Source organism: Argopecten irradians, chromosome 14, assembly GCF_041381155.1.
Source record: "Argopecten irradians isolate NY chromosome 14, Ai_NY, whole genome shotgun sequence".
In the NCBI taxonomy this organism is placed as follows: Eukaryota; Metazoa; Mollusca; class Bivalvia; order Pectinida; family Pectinidae; genus Argopecten; species Argopecten irradians.
The window spans coordinates 25810648-25831640 of record NC_091147.1 but is presented as its reverse complement, the minus strand read 5'-3'; the positions used below and the strand labels follow the sequence as shown (position 1 = coordinate 25831640).

The following is a 20993-nucleotide window of genomic DNA, read 5'->3' as shown; positions in this document are numbered from 1 at the left end:
TGTTACCCATTTATCTGTCACATGTCACTCAATAGAGTTAATTATGGTATTATTGTCAACACCTGTTGGGTCAGAACTTGTAGGACCAGTTGAGTACCCCCAAGGTAAATAGTATTAATTGTCATTGATGATTGTTTAGCTCCGCCCATATTGAAATTGTCAGACCACACCCATTCATTGCCTAATTAAGGAATTAGCCAATGAGATTTAGGATATGGGACAAGTTTAATTATAATGAAGAATAGGATTAATATAGAAGTTAGAGAGTTGAACAGTAGAGAGTTGGAGTTAGAACAGAGAGAGTGAAGGACAATCAGGAGTGGAGAGTCAGAGAACATGGAGAGCTTAATAATTATTGTAATTTAATATTTCGGAACTTTTGGCAGTCACCTACAATAAACAAAATATGGAACCAGGAACTTTGTTGTGTTGGTAAATCATGGTTAATTAACTAACCATGCCATGGACACTGGTACTCTCAACCATCAGGGGAGATAAGCTAATTCCCCCCAAAGCAAAATGTGTTGTCCCCTGATGGTGTAGTACAAGGGAGCTCACCGAAAACCCCAGCAAGCTGCCCAGCAGCAGTATCGACTCGGTGAGAGATGTAAATGCCTCCAGAATTCTTCCTTCAATTATTTCTGGTTTCATTTCATGCATTTTTCATTTTGGATTGGATATTATGTCTGCCAGGAAAACAATAAAATTACTGTTTAAGATTAAGACATGTTTGGAATATCATCGCCTGGGTGATATGGACCGAAGCCATAACGACAGAATTACAGCATTACGCAGCCTATACATCCGAGCACAGCGGTTCTTCCATACAACAAATATAAAAATCAATAGCAAATTAAGATTTGACTCATCAAAGAAAGCTGCCTGCAAAATTCTTCATTGTAATCTGCAGGATCTGTGTTGATTATATTTTACACATTGCATTCACTGCAGGTGGGTGGGATAGGGGGATGGCGAGAGGGGGAGGGGGGAGGACGGAGAGATAGGGAGGGGTAGGGTGGGGAGTTTGGGGCTCAAAATATATCATATGCTTTAATTAGGGTCAAGATGTGTGGTTGGGGTTCTCAAAATAATCAAACATAAATAACTCAATTATTACATAGATTTTCAACTCATTCACCCCTGAAATTTTATAATGGACTGGTCTATTCTTTGATTTAGAAGAGCCTAAATGTGTCTTCAGGGGTAAATGAGTTAATCTGTAAGGTGAGTTATAATTAACTGCCATAATTAGACTAATCAACACCTAGGCAGGACTAAAACTATTTTAAAGTAGCAGTGCATGCAGTGCATTTAATTTTCAGGACTCTAATCCATAAAATTGATGTAAACTTGAAAATTGTAATTAATTCAAGTGTAATGTGCATCATGTATGTCTGTTGCTTTTGTAATTAACAAATTTATTATAATTTATATAGGCATAAAGTCAATATCTTTCACTTTGTTTGTCAGGTTTGCCTCCAGTTATGGATAACGCAAACTTGATTTAAAATGGTAAAATTGGATCGTTACAGGGATATAAGGGTATATAATGTGGAGTAAAATTTCAAATTCAGTACCATGTGTGAAACATACATCATCAGATATACATGTAAATATTTATCTCATACCGGTATCTATATCTTACCAAATGTTACCAAAAATTAATATTACGCGCAAACATATGTCTGCCAAATGCCGTCCTTGTATCACCTTAGTTCATGCATGGCTTGCCAATTGTTACATTCATGAAGATTGCGGAATAAATTTTGCCCATAAGAAAAGTGCAGAAATTGTATAATTGTCACTTGTATAATACTGACCAGTATTCAAAGAAGTTCATTTGAGAAAATCCATTAAATTGATGCCACAATTTTGTTTTTAATTTGCATTAACCCATTACACCCTTGAAGACATTCAGGGTGAATAAGTTATCATAAGGTGATTTATAATCCGCTACTCTTTTTGAAATTCTAGCTGAATTTTAAGTTTGAATTAACATTTGAAATTCATAACTCTCTATAGGAATGCATGATCATTGAAAATGACAGTCTCAGAACTGAATAGCCTGTCAGAGGTTGTAGGTGTGTAAATTTAACACAAGTGTCCAGGTGCAGATATTCAAATCCAGTACAGCATTGCCTTCAACATCTAATATCTCTGACTGAACAAATACAAAAAAAAACAGGTAATTCAATGATTTTAGCCTATTTTGGTTACATCAACTTCAAACTGTAATTGTAAGTATTGTGAATAAAGAGCTTTACTAATAATTTCTGTCATACTGGGAGTCTAATATGAGATCTTAATTGAGTTTTTTATCCGATATATTTCATTTCATCCTTAAAGATCACATCGTCACACACACGTGAATCCCATTGGTTCCCCCTTATTTCCTAACACTTCTGGCATTTGGCATCAAATAGGAATGATTAGAATCTTTAAGATAGAAAGCATGTCACTTATATAGTATTTTACTGTTTTTAATAAATCTTTTTTATATATAACCTATAACATGTTAATATAGATATGCAAAAGTTAACACCTGAGCTTAAGACTCATATCATAAAACAGCATCATTTGTTTGCGATTAATTCTCCTGTATTTTGCGGGCAAAAGGATATCGCGAAAATAAAATGTCACAAATTTTTTTTTAAACAAAGGGACAAAACTCTGAAAAAGGTATTTCATTCTGATGTAGATATACACTAAAACACGCTTACAATGAATTCATGGTTATATAATGTAGTAATTTTCATTCCCTGTCAAGGTTATTATAATATATCTGCAATATGTATATAACAAATTATACTTATAACATAGTGATTTTATTGGTCCCATAAGGTTCATTATAATCGTATTTTACTGTATCTATACTGTATAATGACTATATTGACACATTTTATTGAAATTCCTTCAATAGTTTAGGAGGAGTAGTTTGTCGATTGTTGTCTATACAGGTAGTGGGGATAGTGAGGGGAAATAGAGATGGGAGGTGGGGGAAGATAGAGGGGGGAGGTAGGGGGGATTATATATATATAAGTGGGAGGAGAGAGAGGGGAGGGGGCAATAAAGCAAATGTGATTTCACTGAATTTGTATAAATAGAAAACATATATCTCATGTTCCATCCTCCCACACACCATCCACTTTATATTGTGAGGGGGCATGCAAATATTGGTCAAACAGTTCTTTAGCCTTTGATATTCTGTATTATGAAAACACAGAGAACTACATTGACCTTGAAACTTCAATGAGCCTGGTGTATTTGAGATATTGCACTGCTTATTTATTTCAGAGATTACTTTTAGCCTTCAAGAACTAAACAAACATTATTAGTAATTTCAGTGAGCTGATCGTGAAAGGTCCTGAGAGTTCAGAGCATCATCATCCATGTAAAGAACTTGCTGGGATTTCCAGCGAAATCCTTGAAATCCTATATTTCACTGTGTAGAACTCAATCTATATGTTATACAAGTCAAATCAACTAACACTTCAAAACTGGTGTTCTGATAATTCAACAAACACACCATCACACGTCTCTCTAGATGGAGAACTCATCATATTGTTACCGAAAGTTCGACTCCATTAATACAAGTCTGCGAAAATGACAAGTCTTCAGGGTTTAAGTAGGTAAAAAAGATGTACAGAGTGGTTCTCCTAATTTCTTGTCTTCCAATTAACACGAAAGATATGTGTGAACGAGTGGTGTTTTGACATCCCTGATGACAACTAGATTTCATAGCCAACATCACAAGAACATTGTCTAGGGTTACTCATTTCTATAGCAGCCAAGGTTTGCATCCATGCATCCCTTCCATTACATAGGCTAGAGCTGCTATCATCGGTTTCCCTCCCATTAGTGTGGTTAACCTTTCTCAACAGTATCCCTCCCATTAGAATGGTTCCACCTTTAAATGGTTATGGTTCTCTTAATAGCCATCAGCTTTTGTTCCTCAGTGTTACAGAAAGTGAAAACATCAGGTGTGTTCTGACATGGTAGATGAAAGACGAACAAGACAAGGAACACAAAATATCTGTTATCATAATCATCTTGATATTTTGCAGACAGTTCATAGCATCAGTATACTGATATACTGGATTTTGTTCATAAGTAGATTTTCAGAAATCCTTTCAAAACGAAATGTACTGTACCAATAAATGTTTCAGAGCCTAATTGTTTCTAAATTGGGTTTTTAAATTAATGGTAAAAGTGAATCCTAAATGCATTTGTCATGAAGAAGAAGAATGATTTTCATTTTACATTATGAATACGACAATCTGTAATCTAGGCTTAAACAGAAGAATCCCAATGGTGTAACCAAATGTAGCAAATCATTGATGTGATAGGTTTACATTTAATTTTGTCAATTATAAATATAAACTTTATTTATTTTACATCGATTACGAAACAATTAAAGTTATACAATTTATGCAAATCACTCTCGATGACCCGGATGTAAGCGCGGGAGGGATCTTAGTGTGGGAGGAAACCGGAGTGCCCGGAGAAAACCCAAGTGATCGGGCAGGTGACCATTAACCTTTTGTGGTCTATCCTAACCACTACACCACCCGACCACCCTTTGTGGTCTATTTTGTCTATTACTTCATTAACAGTAAGGGTCATTAAGAATGTGCCAGGTTTAGGTGCTGGAGTACCCGGAGAAAAACCTCAAGCCTCCTAATTCCCATGAAGGGCTGTACTACAACTTCAATATTCTTGCTATTGATTATAAATTACCAGAAACATATTCAATAAATTGTTCTGAGTGAAGACAAAAGTTGGAAGCCATTTAATTACAGAAATAAGAACTAAAGACCTTCAGTTGGTTACGTGTGCATAAACTGACAGGTATTGACAAGAAACTAAACTCATATCTATGAAACAAACAAAGGGCAACAACTCTGTTAAATTACAACATTGTTTGTACGTCTTTGCATCCCTCCTCAATTCCATGAGCCTTAATTTGTAAACATAATGTTTACTCAAAGCTCAATACTGTCATATATTAAAGCGCTTCTTTTCTAACAACTATGATATTCTACATATTTCAAACACGTAAATCGTTCTCATCTTTTGAGAAAACATACATGAGTGTCACTCGGTATACATAATCATAATCTTCAAAATGTTTAAAATTCAGAGATAAGACATTTAAAACGAATTGATTTTATTTTGGATTTGTAAGTGACAGGCTGATTGTTTGATATTTATCAAAGTTTTATCATTGGTCAGAGTGGAAATAAACAGCAGAGGGTGTAGAGATAAGAAGACATATATGCCTTGTCATGAATTCAAACCATTAATCACATGAAATCTCCCTGATATATATACCCGCTTATAGATAATGTCAACATGTATCTTGATTAATGTGTAAAATACAACAATTTCGATAAAAAATGTTCTGTCATTTTATATTTTTCTTTAAAGGGATGAATGTATTATATCATATATAAATATATAAGTACACTGTCATTTTCTGAGTCATAAAGCTATGAAAAATTATCCAAAATTTTGTAAGGATGGTAGAAATATACACAACCATTATTATTTCATGATAAAGATACGTTAGAGTTTGAACACAAATTTAAAAGTTTTACAAATAGTTACATGAAATATGTATGTACAATAGCCCTTGATCATGGATTTATGTAATCACCAATATGAACGTGTTTACATATATAGTACGTATACTCTGCCCCTAAATAGAGTCCCTGAAAAAGCTCTGGACATATGATAAAGATCAAAATGTAAAAGTTGAACTTTTTGGTGATTTTATTATTTTGGGAATTGTTGTCAGGTTGTCAAGTATATAGATCTGTGTATATAGGTAAAAAGTACTTAAAACATCAGAGTGTGTCCGGAAAGATATAAATAAGAATCTGAAGCCTGGACAGTTTACACATAACAGAGTATTAAAGTGTTAAAGAAACAGATAGAACCTACAATAGTTGAGCAGTAGTTTAAATATTTTAGGAGTAAAATGCCGTAGGGAGGGGAAGAAGTGGTCTTGTACCCAATGATTATGCTCCAACATGAGTGAGCACAATGGTCCTCCCAGCTAATCACATGTATACTTAAGCTTCCACAGTCTGTATGTATTGTAAGCTTAACCAGATTTATTAACTTTCCTTGTTCATCCTAGATTAATAAACTTTCCTTGTTCATCGTAAATTTATAAATTTTCCTTGTTCATTGTAGATTTATAAACGTTCTTTGTTCGTTGAAGATTTATCAAATTTCCTTGTTCATTAAAGATTTATTCATTTATCTTGGTCGTTGTGAAAGAAGTTAAAGGTTTGATCAGTATATTAACTTAATCACCCCTGAGAATTCCTAATGAACTATTCCAGTCTTTGAATTAGAAGATTCCAAACATGTCTTCAGGGGTGAATGGCTTATAACACTCAATTTCCCTTCAACATGTTCTAAATTTCATTCTTTATCAAATTTGTGATAGCAGGCTTTTAAATTTTTATTCAGGTCAGGGATGCAGAATTCTTAAACAGCAGATTTTTAGTACAAGTAACTTGCCTCCAGAATAAAGTGGAATTCATCAAGAGAAAACAATTTGATAAATTCTTGGTCACAAGTGTTTTACATTTACAGAATTTCCTGATTTTTCTGAAAGTTGACATAATTTCCCTAGATGAAATATAACCACATGTGAATACACTCTGAAAACTTTGATGAGAATTTCAGAAAAAAATTTAGACAAGAAATCCACAAATCTTGTCCGGAAGCTATCTCTGACATTACAACCCAACATAAATTTTCCAGTCTACGAGCAATTTGTCAAAACGTGTCACCCGGGCGAGTTTTAAGACTGACAACTATAATACCCATCATACTGTGATAATCTATTGTCCACGTCTACACACAAATCTTTACTTATAGTACAAAGCCGTCTTAAAGACTCAAAAGCATAGTTAGATTGACAACCTATAGGATTTAAATGTGAAAAAAAAATACCTCAATTTTATTCTTCAGATTTTCAAACCAGATCGATTTTTGATAAAGACCGAAAAGAAGAAATCAGTCTTTCAAAGATGAAGTTAAAATGTTTGAACCCAATGAATTCATTTGACAACAGAAAGTTGAGAATATTTGATATTTACATGTATAAGCCCGACATTATGAGGTCCAATTTGAACTCCTTTTGGGGGGTCTTGTAAATCCCTAGGGGCCTAGGTTGGGTAAGAAACTACAAACAATAACACAAAGTGTTTAAATCTTGTCAGAAGTTTACCTGGTGTGAAACTCCTACAGGAGTATTCTTAACTAGTACGGCCATTTTGTGAAGGATTTTCTAACTTGGAAAATATCTGTCGCCTAACACCATGGTTACATGAAACAATCTAAGATTTGAATTATGACTTGTCCAATCAAAAATGATGTAATATTTTGTTACATCATCTTTGATCTGCTAAGTCTAGAATCAAGATTTTAAGCCTGTTCAAAATCGCCAGGACCTTATGATCTTGAAACTGTCTTAGACTTCAGTTTTTGCTAATTAGCCAATCAAAAATGACATAACATTTTGTAATATCATCTTTGATTGGCTACATTTAAAATTAAGACAGTTTTAGACTTTAAGTCTGTTTCATGATCCTGAGGCCAGTACTATTGTACTGACCCAACAACAAACCTTACATCATCTCGAGCTGATAATCTTTTGGTTGGAGGCCTGGATATGGTCAGCATTTACCTCGGTGTGGGAATGGACTTGTGTTGAGAAAGGAGGAGAATGTAACAAGTACATGGTTGCTAACAAGTCTCAAGTAGATGTTGTAACCTAAATCTTGACTTTAAACCACCACAACCAACACAGTAAAGTCATAATACTCAATATATATACAATTCTTTCAGTCTATGCAACAATAACCTCAAACTTCTAACCAATGGAAATGAGTGTCAGATAATAATGTTATTTCAATATGGCAGCACTATAAAGAGTAGGAAACACCTGCTATCACAACGAGACACAAATCTACTACAACCCACAATGCAATAAGAGAAACTAAATGTCCTAAAACAATATTTATAGATCTATAACATACAAATATCTAGATAGACCTATTCCCTCTTTGCATATATATTACAAAATTACCTCCTTTGCAGGCAGGTATCCCTATGATGTCATTTTTACTGACATCGCTGACTTTACTCTAATAAACACATAACTTCACAATCTATACCAAGTTACCAACCAACAAGGGTAGATAACTCTTTAATATGCAAATGCATAATTAACAAATTATGATTTATATTCTGCAATTAAATGCTACATAGAATGCAGTACATGTATTACTTAAATAGTCCCGTCATAACAATTTGCCACATGCACACAAAATACATGCGTAATTAACTGGCCACATGGCCTTCTAATTTACTGCAAATAGCGGCGTAATCTTGACAGAAATAGATTTTCAAAAAGATAAGTTAAAATTTGCAGAAATTCTTAATGCTGTAAAATTGTTTATTCTATCTGTGTCCTGTTGAGTGCCGTTTTGCCACTTTCAACATCACGCTCTCATATCTGAATTATCATAAAATACCTCTCATAAGTCGTTAAGTCAAGAATTTAGTCGAGGTCTATTAGGACCATTAGCAGCAAGTTTTGCCCGTTTTTCTGTACTAGTAGCAAAGAAGCTGATAGTCCCTCAACTTTTCCCATAAATTTGATTAAGTTAAATCCATCAAGTTTGAAAGCATCACATTTGTGACGATAAGATGGGTCCTTGCATTAAAATTGTAGATACTGTAATAGGTGCTGTAGCAATGCTGAAGATAATATCTAGCAAACCCCAAGCCTAGCATCACAGTTCCCAGTCCTAAACAAGATTATGTATCAGCTGAGTTAAAAGCAAGGATGTAAGAAACTGTTTAACTGTATTATGACATACAATGGAGCATATGTTTGTTGTGTACAACACAGAAAGGCCACAATTCACCTGTGTTCATTTTGACATTGAAGAATCACTTTGATATCGAGCGGAAGCAAAAATAGAAGGAAAGATATACAAATAAGTGATAGAGAGTAATTGAAATCTTTATGTACATGTTTAAATAATATGTATCTAGATGCATTATGATGATGTCATCTGCAAATTTATTCACATCGATGAAAACAAGTCGAGAAGAACTTCACTGTTCATAATATTCTCAGGATCTGATTGGCCAATGCTAATATTGTCACATGGTCATTTCATCAACTTGCATTTCAAAAGTTGGCAAAATTACCAATAATTCGATCTTCACATATAAAATTGTGGCTATTTATATCAAGATGTTATACAAGTTTGTTTTTAGATAGGTTTCAAATATCTTTTAAAGAGTTAAAGCATACCTAGTATAGCCTATAACTAATTCACCCCTGAAGGTGAAAATGAACTGGTCTAGTATTTGATTTAGAAGAGTCTAAATGAGTCTTCAGGGGTGAACAGCTCCAGCCTAACGTCTAGGTACCATACCATAATAGTGATAAATATTAACTATAAGTGGTTCTCAGCTACAACTTCCAGGTAAACAATTACTATATACCACAGTTGTATGTAGTAATTATTTACATGCAACTTGTAGCTGAGCTTAATTACGTAATTCATTGAATAAAAAATAAATGCATGCCTTTTATAGTGATACTCACAGCCTACAAGTGTCAAATCAACATTCAAATGAACTGCAGATTGAATACTTAACTTTGACCACAGATTGAAGTTTAAGCATATGTACCGGTACCCCCCTCTCAGACTTTAAGATCAATATTAATTAATGAATGTATTTTGTAATCTGTCGCAATTCTTTATTTGCATATTTTAGAGATGAGTTATCAGCCCTAACAGTTAATAGTTTTCTGAGAAAACGGTGCAAGTTTTGCTCAGAAAACGATGATGTCACAATGGATACCTACCCATAACGGAGTTAACTCTGTAATATACAAAGATGAAGCTCTGAAGTATTCAAAGATTCCAATGTATAGTTTCCTATGGTCTACATTCTTTATCCTTAAGACAAATCAATATATGGAGAATATATAATCACACTCCATCTTCTATAAGTCCTACAACATTATTTGTCAGACAACAAAATGCAATGACTCTATTTTCCAACCTCAATGATTTTCTGTCACTACCAGAGTTACAGCATATATTGACACATCACAAAGCTCCAAGCAGCTTTTAAAAACATGATGAATTGACTCTTGGAGTGTCAGTACTGTTGGTTACTGTATTGTAGCCATGGCTATACAACACCACAAACTCTATAAGGCAGAATAACAAATTAGGATGCCAGACTTTTTTTCAACAACTCAACAAATTTTTTCCTAGCTTCTTCATACATTTTTTTTTCTTAGCAGTTAATTTATTTCTTAGGGATTCCATTACATTCTCATGAAGACAGACATTATATATAGTTGTTATGAATCGTAACATTTTTGACAGTTTAATTTCCGTATGGTGATCATGATACGACCATCTGTTGCGGCAGGAAAACTAATTCTCACCATAGTGACTGTTTAACATATTTCACAAACCATTTTTGGAACAAAATAATGAAGACTTCCCAATTCTCAACTCAAAATATTCAACTCAAAATATAAGAGGCTATTGAAAAGATGTTATTTCGTGAACTAGTGGATACCGTATTCGACCAATAAGAGCCCCTCCCCCTTTTTTAAGGCTTCAATTTCACTTCCTTCGAATTAAATTCAGACAGAAAATATTTAAAACTCTATTGGTTTCCTTACTGATTTCTTTTGCAAATTGATTCATGGTTTACTTCATAGAATAATTATATGAAAGGCTAGTTCCAATTTGTTTCTATTACATACCCCCTTACTTACTTCAATAAAGGGCACTTATTGAGTCAAATACTGTATTTGTACTGAACAGAAACTAATGATAATAATTTCAAACCTAATGGAAGTATATATATACTATATAGATTACTACAGGGTGTATAGCTGAGTGGACCAGTGTGGTTATGTGGTTAAGATATGTCCTGATCAAGCCCTGAGTCCACACTCTGGGTCATGAGTTTGAATCCCATGTGGGGCAGTTGTCAGAAACTGAGTGCAGGTCGGTAGTTTTTCCTAGGTAACTCCAGCTTTCGTTCACCTCCTCACCCTGACAGCAGACATGTCCTTAAATGACCCTGGCTGTTAACTTATTCACCCCTGAAAATTCACATCATTTGAATTGGAAGAGCTCAAATGTGTCTTTGGTGGTAAATGAATTAATATATGATGCTAAATTCAACTTATCAAACTAGTGTATAGTTGAGATAAATTCAAACATGACTAAAGCACATTAACAGTTCTTAAAGAGTAACTAACCCTCCCAAATAATTAGTAGCTTTAATTACGACATAACTATGATCATCTCCTAATCAGATAACATTCCAAAACTGAAATAAGTGTAAATGTAAAAGGAGCGGGTCGGTGTGACTTGTACATAGTGTTAAATACGGTCTCTGTCACTCAGCTGACGGAGCATGCTTCTTTGGCTCAGTGGGTAGAGCCGTAGATTAACACGCCGGAGACCCGGGTTCGATTTCTACTTCTAGTCGGGGCACTCGACAGGAATGTGTAAGACTCAGAAACAGATCAGTTTCCTTCTTAAAACTATAAAACATGAATTCAACAAACTTTTCAGTGAGATCGAAAAAATTCAGCACCAAATACTAGCTGGTTAGAAAATTATACATTAGGAAATTATACATAACTTATTTGGATATGCAGATTTTCAAATATACAATCTCATGTCAATATCACAAGTCATTAACTTGAATTGTAATGCATTTGGATAATACTGGCAGCTATTCAACAATGGAAAGTTCAGACATAATCTGTGAGTATGACCTTCAGACATAATAGTATATTACTGTACACTCAGCATCCAAAGTTTGTTTTTCTAACAGAGAAACAGATGACTATCTGGGGTAATTTGCTGAATTCTACTGCCTACACTTACAGTCCACACTCATCAATGACAAGCGGGTATTGTATTAGCGATAATGGGGGCCCTTGCTCAAGGCCAAAGAAATAAATCATCTCTCCCTTAAAACACAAAATGTTCAGCCTGAGGTAAATCTCCCGTCCTCTGTACTATATAACTGCAGCTAAAACTCTCAACTCTTAACATACGAGATCCTTTATAGCTTTTGCCCACAACACTAAACATACAACATCTCTCTTTATAACTTCCGCCCTCATCATTAAACATATATATACCTCTAAACAAATCCAACATTGATTTTCGCTTCAGTTCTCTTTCTGTAACTTCTGACCTTGATGCTATGTTAGACTGAATCAATCATTGGTGACCATATGCATGGAGGTAGCTCAGCCAGTAAGAGCTTCCAGGTAAATATTAAAGAGGTTTCGGGTTTGAACCCTGGTCTAGCTGTTTTATTTCCTCCCTTCTTATTACATAATTGAGCAAATTGGCAAGCTAGTCAACCAAGCCATGGGACCACCCTTACAATTAGCATATGGGGATATGTGAATAGTTGAGTCTTTGGGGGCGAAGACTTGGAGAAAACAGGGAGGAGTACATGTGTAAAATACTATAATAGAACCGGTACCAACCGGTAGAGCATCCGGCTACGTGTGCAGAGGTCCTAGGTTCGAGTCCCACTCTCACTGCTCTAATTTCTCCTCTACACCCGGTACTACCTGGCTGTGGTACAGCCTGATTTGGGCTACCCGTAAATTATACATTTAAAATAGCATACAGATTGTGTAGAAAAGTACCCTCTGAAATTGCAATTTTAACCATCAGGTAAATCTTTCCTTATAAGTTCCTTCCTTTACATAAAAACACTTGATCTGTTCAAGGCTATAGGTTAGATATATATCTGGAAAAAGCTCCCCAAAACACTAACAGAAGTCTTTCTCTGGTTCCATTTCACCCTCAACCTAACCACTACAAATGTTCATCCTTCAACAGCTCTTTCATCCCAGCACCAATGCTCACCTAACTATCCTAGCTCATTTTACTGTGAACAGCATATGACCTTAATCTTCTACAATAAACAGGAACAAGTGATAGTGTGTGTGTTATAAAACGGAACTGTTGGCATCTGTCTACTGCGTGAAAGTCGACCTGTAGCTCTTGGTTCTTACCACTTCCTCAAGATACTAGCAACATAATAGCTAGCACAGACTAATTACCACGTCTAAATTAGGATATCAAACAATATCATTCTTGTTTTATATTGGTAATAGTTGAATTCAGGTATCAATTTGATAACAGCTGAATTCAGGTGTCATATCAGTAACAGTTGAATTCAGGAGACATATTGGTAACAGTATATTTAGATGTTGCATTGATAATAGTTGAATTTAAGAGTCACATTGTCAACAGTTGAATTTAAGAGTAATATTGTCAACAGTTGAATTCAAGTGTCAAAGTGGTAACAGTTGAATCAAGGTGTCACACAGGTGACAATAACATTCAGGTGTAACACAGGTGACAATAACATTCAGGTGTAACACAGGTGGCAATAACATTCAGGTGTAACACAGGTGACAATAACATTCAGGTGTAACACAGGTGACAATAACATTCAGGTGTAACACAGGTGACAATAACATTCAGGTGTAACACAGGTGACAATAACATTCAGGTGTAACACAGGTGGCAATAGCATTCAGGTGTAACACATATGACAATAACATTCAGGTGTAACACAGGTGACAATAACATTCAGGTGTAACACAGGTGACAATAACATTCAGGTGTAACACAGGTGACAATAACATTCAGGTGTAACACAGGTGACAATAACATTCAGGTGTAACACAGGTGACAATAACATTCAGGTGTAACACAGGTGACAATAACATTCAGGTTTAACACAGGTGGCAAAGAGATTAAGGTGTAACACAAGTGACAATTACATTCAGGTGTAACACAAGTGACAATGACATTTAAGGATTAACTTGAATAGATTTTTTATGTTATGGAGATATAACACAAAAATCTGAGTGTACTCTAAATAAACCGCATGCGGTTTATGATGAGAGTACATTCAGATTTTTGTGTGATATCTCCATAACATAAAAAATATATTCAAATTAATCCTTATAATTCAATTTACTAAAGATAATCTCTTCAACATTTAAAATTTATATTGGGACTCTTTTGTCTATGAAATTATTACGCCGTCATCTCAGCCAATCAGAAGCGACGTTACAAACGGTGACGCCATTTTTTCCTTTATGGGCTGATAAAGTAAATTTTTAAGCCAATGAAAATGCTCGTAACAAGCAAAATTGAATTATTCAGGTTTAACACAAGTGACAATGACATTCAGGTGTAACACAGGTGACAATAACATTCAGGTGTAACACAGGTGACAATAACATTCATGTATAACACAGGTGACAATAACATTCAGGTGTCACACAGGTGACAGTGACGTTATGATGTTTAAGATATAGCAGATGTAACCCTGCACACATTTCAAATCATTAATCAATATATGTAATAACTTACTACAAGTACATTGAAGTTTCTTGAAAAAGAAAGGCTAAAAGTACAACATACACTGAACTTTCTTAAGACAGTCCTACACTTTCAAACTAATTAGAAAACAGTAGTGTTCTTTTCAAGAGTTGAGATTTTTTTTTCTCTTTTGGACAAGCAGAATATAATTACCTTCATTTTTTACTGAGTATAATTTGCCATAAGAGTGGTATCCTCTACAGAAACAACTTCACATTTCTGGGAGGTAAATTTAACAGACAGATGTAGTTGAAGTGCCTAAAATCTAAAGGTATTGTACAGGATACAAATAACACTACGTACAGTAAACTCTGCCTTAGTGACCACCTCTGTACAGCTTATGAATCTTATCCTGAGGGTTGAGATCTCCTGTCTCACCCCAAAGAGGGTGAATGATTCTTTTTCTCTTAGCCCATACTCCACTTTGTGTCTCTAATAAACGTGTCACTTATGCAAGCGAGGATGACGTGACCTCAATGAGTCGCCGTCTTCGCCGTCTTTGTGACGTCATTTCATTCTTGTCTTGATGTTATAATACTATTACCGCAACGTCATGATACTGTTGTCATGACGTCATTCAATTGTTGGGCACGTGCAAAGATCTCGTGTAGCTTGTCTTTTACCCTAGGGTGAGATAGAAAAAATCTCACACCGGTAAAACTGTGGATATCCTTGTCTGGGGTAAGAGAAAAATTTATTTCCTCTGTCCATTGGGTGGTCTTTAAAGGCAAAATTGACTGTACTTCAACATTTTCTGTTTAAACATACAAGGACAACTTGATTATGAAAATAATTTCACAATTTCTCTTATGATATAATTTTTTCATCTGATAAAGCTCTCAATGGGAAAAAAAGATTTTCTTATTATTTTGCTTTTCAAATATATAATGCTATTGGCTGTTATGGAAAGAATGCATGGTAATCTGTCGAAGCATGCCTTTACATTTACTACACAGCTGTTCCCAGCATGCATTTTAAATTCAATGAAACCGATATCATTGGATATTAAAACTTGCCACGTTTTCATTACATACCAATTATACAAGTGAGATGGATTAGTCGAAAATGAAAAAGTAACGCCTCAAAAGTCAAATATTTATACACACACCAAAAGGAGATTTGATTTCTAATCAAACTTGATAATGAAATTTAAATCACTGGGTATGTATCAATATTTTAAGTATAAATGTGTTCTCATGATTTTTTTTTCTAGACACAAAAGTTCTCCCATTCATGAAGTGACCTACCGGTATATATAACTTGATTATAACATAATCTTCTTATCAGCATTCAAAGCATGGCCGACATTTTCAATAATTTTTCAATTCAAGTCGAAAATGATTTATTGTAAGCTACAGTATAACGATCCAGCATAATTACAAAAATTCATATTTATGGATAAAGATCAGTTAGTTATTGCATATTTTTTCAAATACATCTGTATTCCGTATTTGCATATTACAATTAGTTATCTGCTCCAGCAGTTAGGTATTGATTTGTATATCACTGTGTTTGCAAGCAAACGTAACATCATGCTCTTTTCAGAGAAAACAGTGCACCGGTAACTTTCGCTGATAAAATAATGCTATCACAATGGTACCTACCCAAAAGGGAGGTAAATCTGTAATATGCAAAGAAAGTAGTGTTGGGAATCGGTTAAACTTTTATGATCAATCATCAGTTTTGTGTAAGCAATCGATGATTGATTAAAATAGATTATATTTGATAGCGTACGTTTTTCAGGAAAATCGTACAAACTAAATCTTCTACAGGCTCATGTGTTGCCATGTTCTCAGGTTGCTTATGTTTTCACAAATAAAATCATACTCCCCTGAACGTTTACATAATGTAGCGGGATTGGACTGGGTCGATCATCGGTGACCAGGTAGCTCAGTCGGAAGAGCCCTTAGCTAGTGTTCGGAGGGTCCTGGGTTCAAATACATAGTGTTTATACGCTCTTCAATTAGTTTAGACGCTTTATTTGAAACAACATGAACGAAAAACAAACACAAGCGATTGATTCCGACATTTCTTGCATGTTTTACTAAATTAATGGGCTAATTATGTGTAAATCATACCCTTACTGATAATAAGACACAAAGCCTAAGAAAACAACAAACCAACAACAAAACCTTTATTTCCAAATTTAAACCTTCAATGCTTATGCAGGTGCACACATATCTCCATATGACAGGTGTCGTTTGCATGTATTTCTATAAAGTAGCCAAAAGCTACAACAAATGTTCAAGGGAACCCAACTCAAAATGGCCAACTCATGGATGCTCAGTTCACAGAGTAAGTAGCTCAAGTTTACAAAATCTAGAACTGTCTTCTCCGGCCCAACTTCACACCTCATAAAAAATAATCAAGGCAGCCTTTATACATATCTGATCTCCATGCCACAACGCAACATGATCTACAAAATGTATATAAGAACCTGCAAAGCTTGAATTGTTCCTGCACAAACTCAATCAGTCAAATCTCGGCTACACTAAATGATCAAACGCGAACCTGGTGCCGGCCATGCAGTCTTATTGTTCGGATATATCTGTCGACAAAATCTCCACTAGCAGATTTTTCTGTTTAAAAATTTTGAACCAATTAACAGATTATTATCAGACTAGAATGAACAACTCATTGATTATAAACACAAGCTAACCAACAATCCGTATTAATATAATTACCGGAGCTCTATCTATTGAGAAGGTCATCATGATAAACAGCATGGTTGAAAGCCTTGTTAGCTTAACTACTAAATAGACAAATTTTAAATCAAAATCATTCAGAAAACTTCAATACAATAAAAATATATAAATGAAGAGTTTTGAACAAAAAATAATCTTCTATCATTGGAGAAACAGAAATGCTCGCCAGTTCAATGAAATTAACAAATTGACCCCTGGAGACACATATGAACTGTTTTAATTTAAAGGCAGGAAGAGTTCATCTTGAATTTGCAGGGGTAAATGGGTCAAAGTACCTGCCCAGGAAGCCAGCGTGTGCAGACCAGACAAACGGCCATATAGGTATCACCATTACATTATTTTTCTTCACGATTGTGAAGTTTAGAAAAATAATTGCATATAAATCCCCCGCATAAAGGAAGCTCCTTCCCATTATATCCTCTCCTGACCGGCACAATGTGTGACAGATAAGTTTTTCTGTAAGTACAAGGTACATTCTGCCCCATTGTCATATAGCTGTGACAATAAATCATTTTTTCACACAAAATGAAATAAATACTCAACGATTTGGTTCATTTTAAAACTTTATAACCAGGTTTATTATTTAAAGGTCAAACAGTATACTTGCATATGAATAAATTATGTTATCATATAACATTTTAAAGATAGAAATAAAACCACCCTGAAGCTAATGGAGAAGAAAATTAATTGTCACTTTTTAAATAAATTCTGAAGTTACTCTTCAGAGCAGTTTAGGAAAAATATTATGGTTAATTAGGGGTAAATCTAGACTACAAGTTCTGTTATATGATGCAAAAAAAATGTATTCAGCAATTTCTAAGTGTTTATTAATTGAAATGTATTGTTGACATGCTGCACATCCACACAGCCGGCCAACAGAGAATTTAATGTTCTGTGGCCTATTACTGTCACCCTATAGAAACACTTTTGTCCGAATCCATAATGCATTCACATATCTCATCTTCAAATTACTGTAATTTAGCTATCATGTGTCGTAACTCTTGGATAAAAGGTCCGCAAAAAAGGCTTAGAATTGTTATTTTAAATTGTTTGTTCAATTAAAAGTGTCAACATTTTCTTACTTCACCATTGTTTATGACATAGTATTATCTTTTTTAGAGGGAAGTCATTCATCATAATCACTATTATATTTATAGCTTTTTCGGTTTATTACGCTAAAAATTGTAGCAATTTCAAACGCCAGATATTTTTCAACAATGAATCCACAGGCACATTTTGTACATACTAACAACATGGAAGTACAATTATTGAATTACTCAGGACTCTAACTCAGTGGGTTTATCATGAAATTACAAATCAGTACATGTACAAAAAAACTGGGCATTGAAAACACCAAATCCACTTAAAAAGGCACATGAAAAAAATGACTTATAAAGACATGTGTAAAGAAAATAAAAGATGTTGTTCCTACACCCAACTCCCTCATTCACCTCCCCCCCCCCCCCAATCTCCTCCTTTAGTTCATGAATGCAGAAAACCAAACACCTACACTACATACGGTACATGAAATTGCAAAGTTGTTGAAAGTAACAATATAGAAAACAACTGTAAGAGCTAGGGCATAACAGCCATGATATTTTTTTGTCTAAAATTTTAATCTTAATTTTGATTTAGGTGGTCGGTCTTTCTAAAGATGCTGTAAGTGTACACCTTTTTAGTACTTTAACCGGTAACATGACATATGTACACTGTGTAACTTCAATAACATAAATTATCAATAGAATATCATACCAGAAACTTAACATATTATACTCCTGCACTTCAACAATCAGAGAGGCACAACATTAAAAAAGGATCGTCAACAATGAAGATTCTTTTCAAGACCCCTTGTATTTGTATGGGTGTACAAATGTATGGGATAGGTCTCCACTAGAAATCTTTTTATACAGAGACAATACAAGGGGACATGTACCTAAGGCTTACACTAACAGTCTATCCTGACCTGTAATACATATCCTAGTTAAAATTCAAGGGCTATAATTCTTCTATAGAATTCAGAACTATCATATGTGGAGAAAGAACCCTTCAAGACTACAGAATTCTAGCTTGATAAAGTTGTACAACCCAAGTTTTTTTAGCAGGGTATTCGAATCTTTTCTCAATGAAAAAATATGAATAAGCGACTTAAAAACTCTGGTTTTTAGAGTTAGTCAAAGTGTTTATGTACAAACATTTATCAATTTCTCATAGATATATGGAAAATAGAGAAAAAGTTCTTTCAATGACAAAAAAATAAAATATTAAAGATGCTCCACCGCAGACAGAAACGATACTCATCATGTGAACAATAATTGGGGTTTAATCATGTATACATGTATATCTAATTAACACAAAAATAATAAAAAATAATTTATTTGGCTTTTGGTGCATGTGCAATCATTCCATATAGGACATAGTGGCACAGATCTTTTTCAGGAAGCAATTGATTATTTTTGATATTTTTATCGTGATGTAAAATTAGAAGCTCAAACTTTTCCATGGTGGTAATGGTGTAAAGTAAGTAACTTTTGCAACTGAAGAAAACTACTAAATCCTCGCGGATCAGCTCTTTCAATATAGAAAAATACCATATCTGTCAGAGCGATGGAGCATCTTTAAATAATTATCATTATGATAAATTGATGATAATCATCATCCATGGTTAAAAAGATTTATAGACTACACTCTAACATAAAAAATTCTCAAATAGTCAATCAGAAATTCCACAGAATAGTTACTGATATATTTGTTTGACAAATGAAGTTGCCCCAGAATTCATTAAATTCTGAACCAATCATTCAAAACAAAGCAAGTGTTAACATTTGCAAACAATCAAAGTTATCATATGACATTTTGGTATCCATAAATTGGTAAAAATTTCAATAGGGACCTTTCAAAATTATCTAATATATCTATACAAGTACATCTGTCACAACAAATGATGCTCTGAAAATAGCATATATACTCATCAGTTTAATAAAAGCATTTTGCCTAAGACAAGTGTGAAATACAGTATTTATAAAGAAAGAATGCAATATATTTCAGTTACCTAATTTATCATTTGATACCATCACTTTCCTTTATATACACTTTGCAATACACTATCTATGTGTAACGAAGCTGTGGTGCGCTTCGTTGCTATATTTTCCGGAAATTACGTTAACCGAGACTTTGGCAGGAATTTGCTGGGCACGAGATCTCGGGACTGCGCCAATTTTCATCCTTTCCCTAATTCGCTGTTATCGTATAGTATGGAAATGCATCAACATTACTGTGTGTGTATTTTTCGCTGTCAGTCGATATTTTTGCTATATTTTTGAGTTTGAAATACTTGTGAAATTGTGCAATGTTGGACTTGGCATGTCTCGCTTTTAGACGGGTTTCGATAGTAATTAAAAGTTTTCACTCTTGTGTTGAGAACCGTTGGTAGGCTGGAAAAGAGTGGGAGCCTCTGTTAGTGAGTTTCGGGGTTAGCCGTTAAGGAGATATTTTGAGAATCTTCGCTGGAGAACGGTGTTTGTGAAATTGAAGGTTAAACTATCGATAATCGGCCCGGTGTGTAGCGCCACGTGCTCGGTCTTTCATTGATGGGTAGGAGTTAATTCTGATAGCGAAAACGTGAGAATACTAGCAACAAAAGTGTCCATTACACACTACTTCCGACTGAGCCACGCGGGTATTTTCTTGTTGTCAACTTTTCATATGTTAAATGTTAATAAACTGTAAAATGAATTTGATGTCGTCCATTGTCCATACTCAATATTATAGCGAGACATAGGAA

The 20993-nt window shown here is 34.4% G+C and overlaps 1 protein-coding gene across 1 annotated transcript in view; it reads right to left on the bottom strand.

The window, feature by feature from the left end:
- The window catches only part of LOC138307806 (tyrosine-protein kinase RYK-like), a 69101-nt gene that overhangs the window by 47099 nt on the left and 1009 nt on the right, over positions 1 to 20993 (bottom strand). The window lies entirely within an intron of this gene.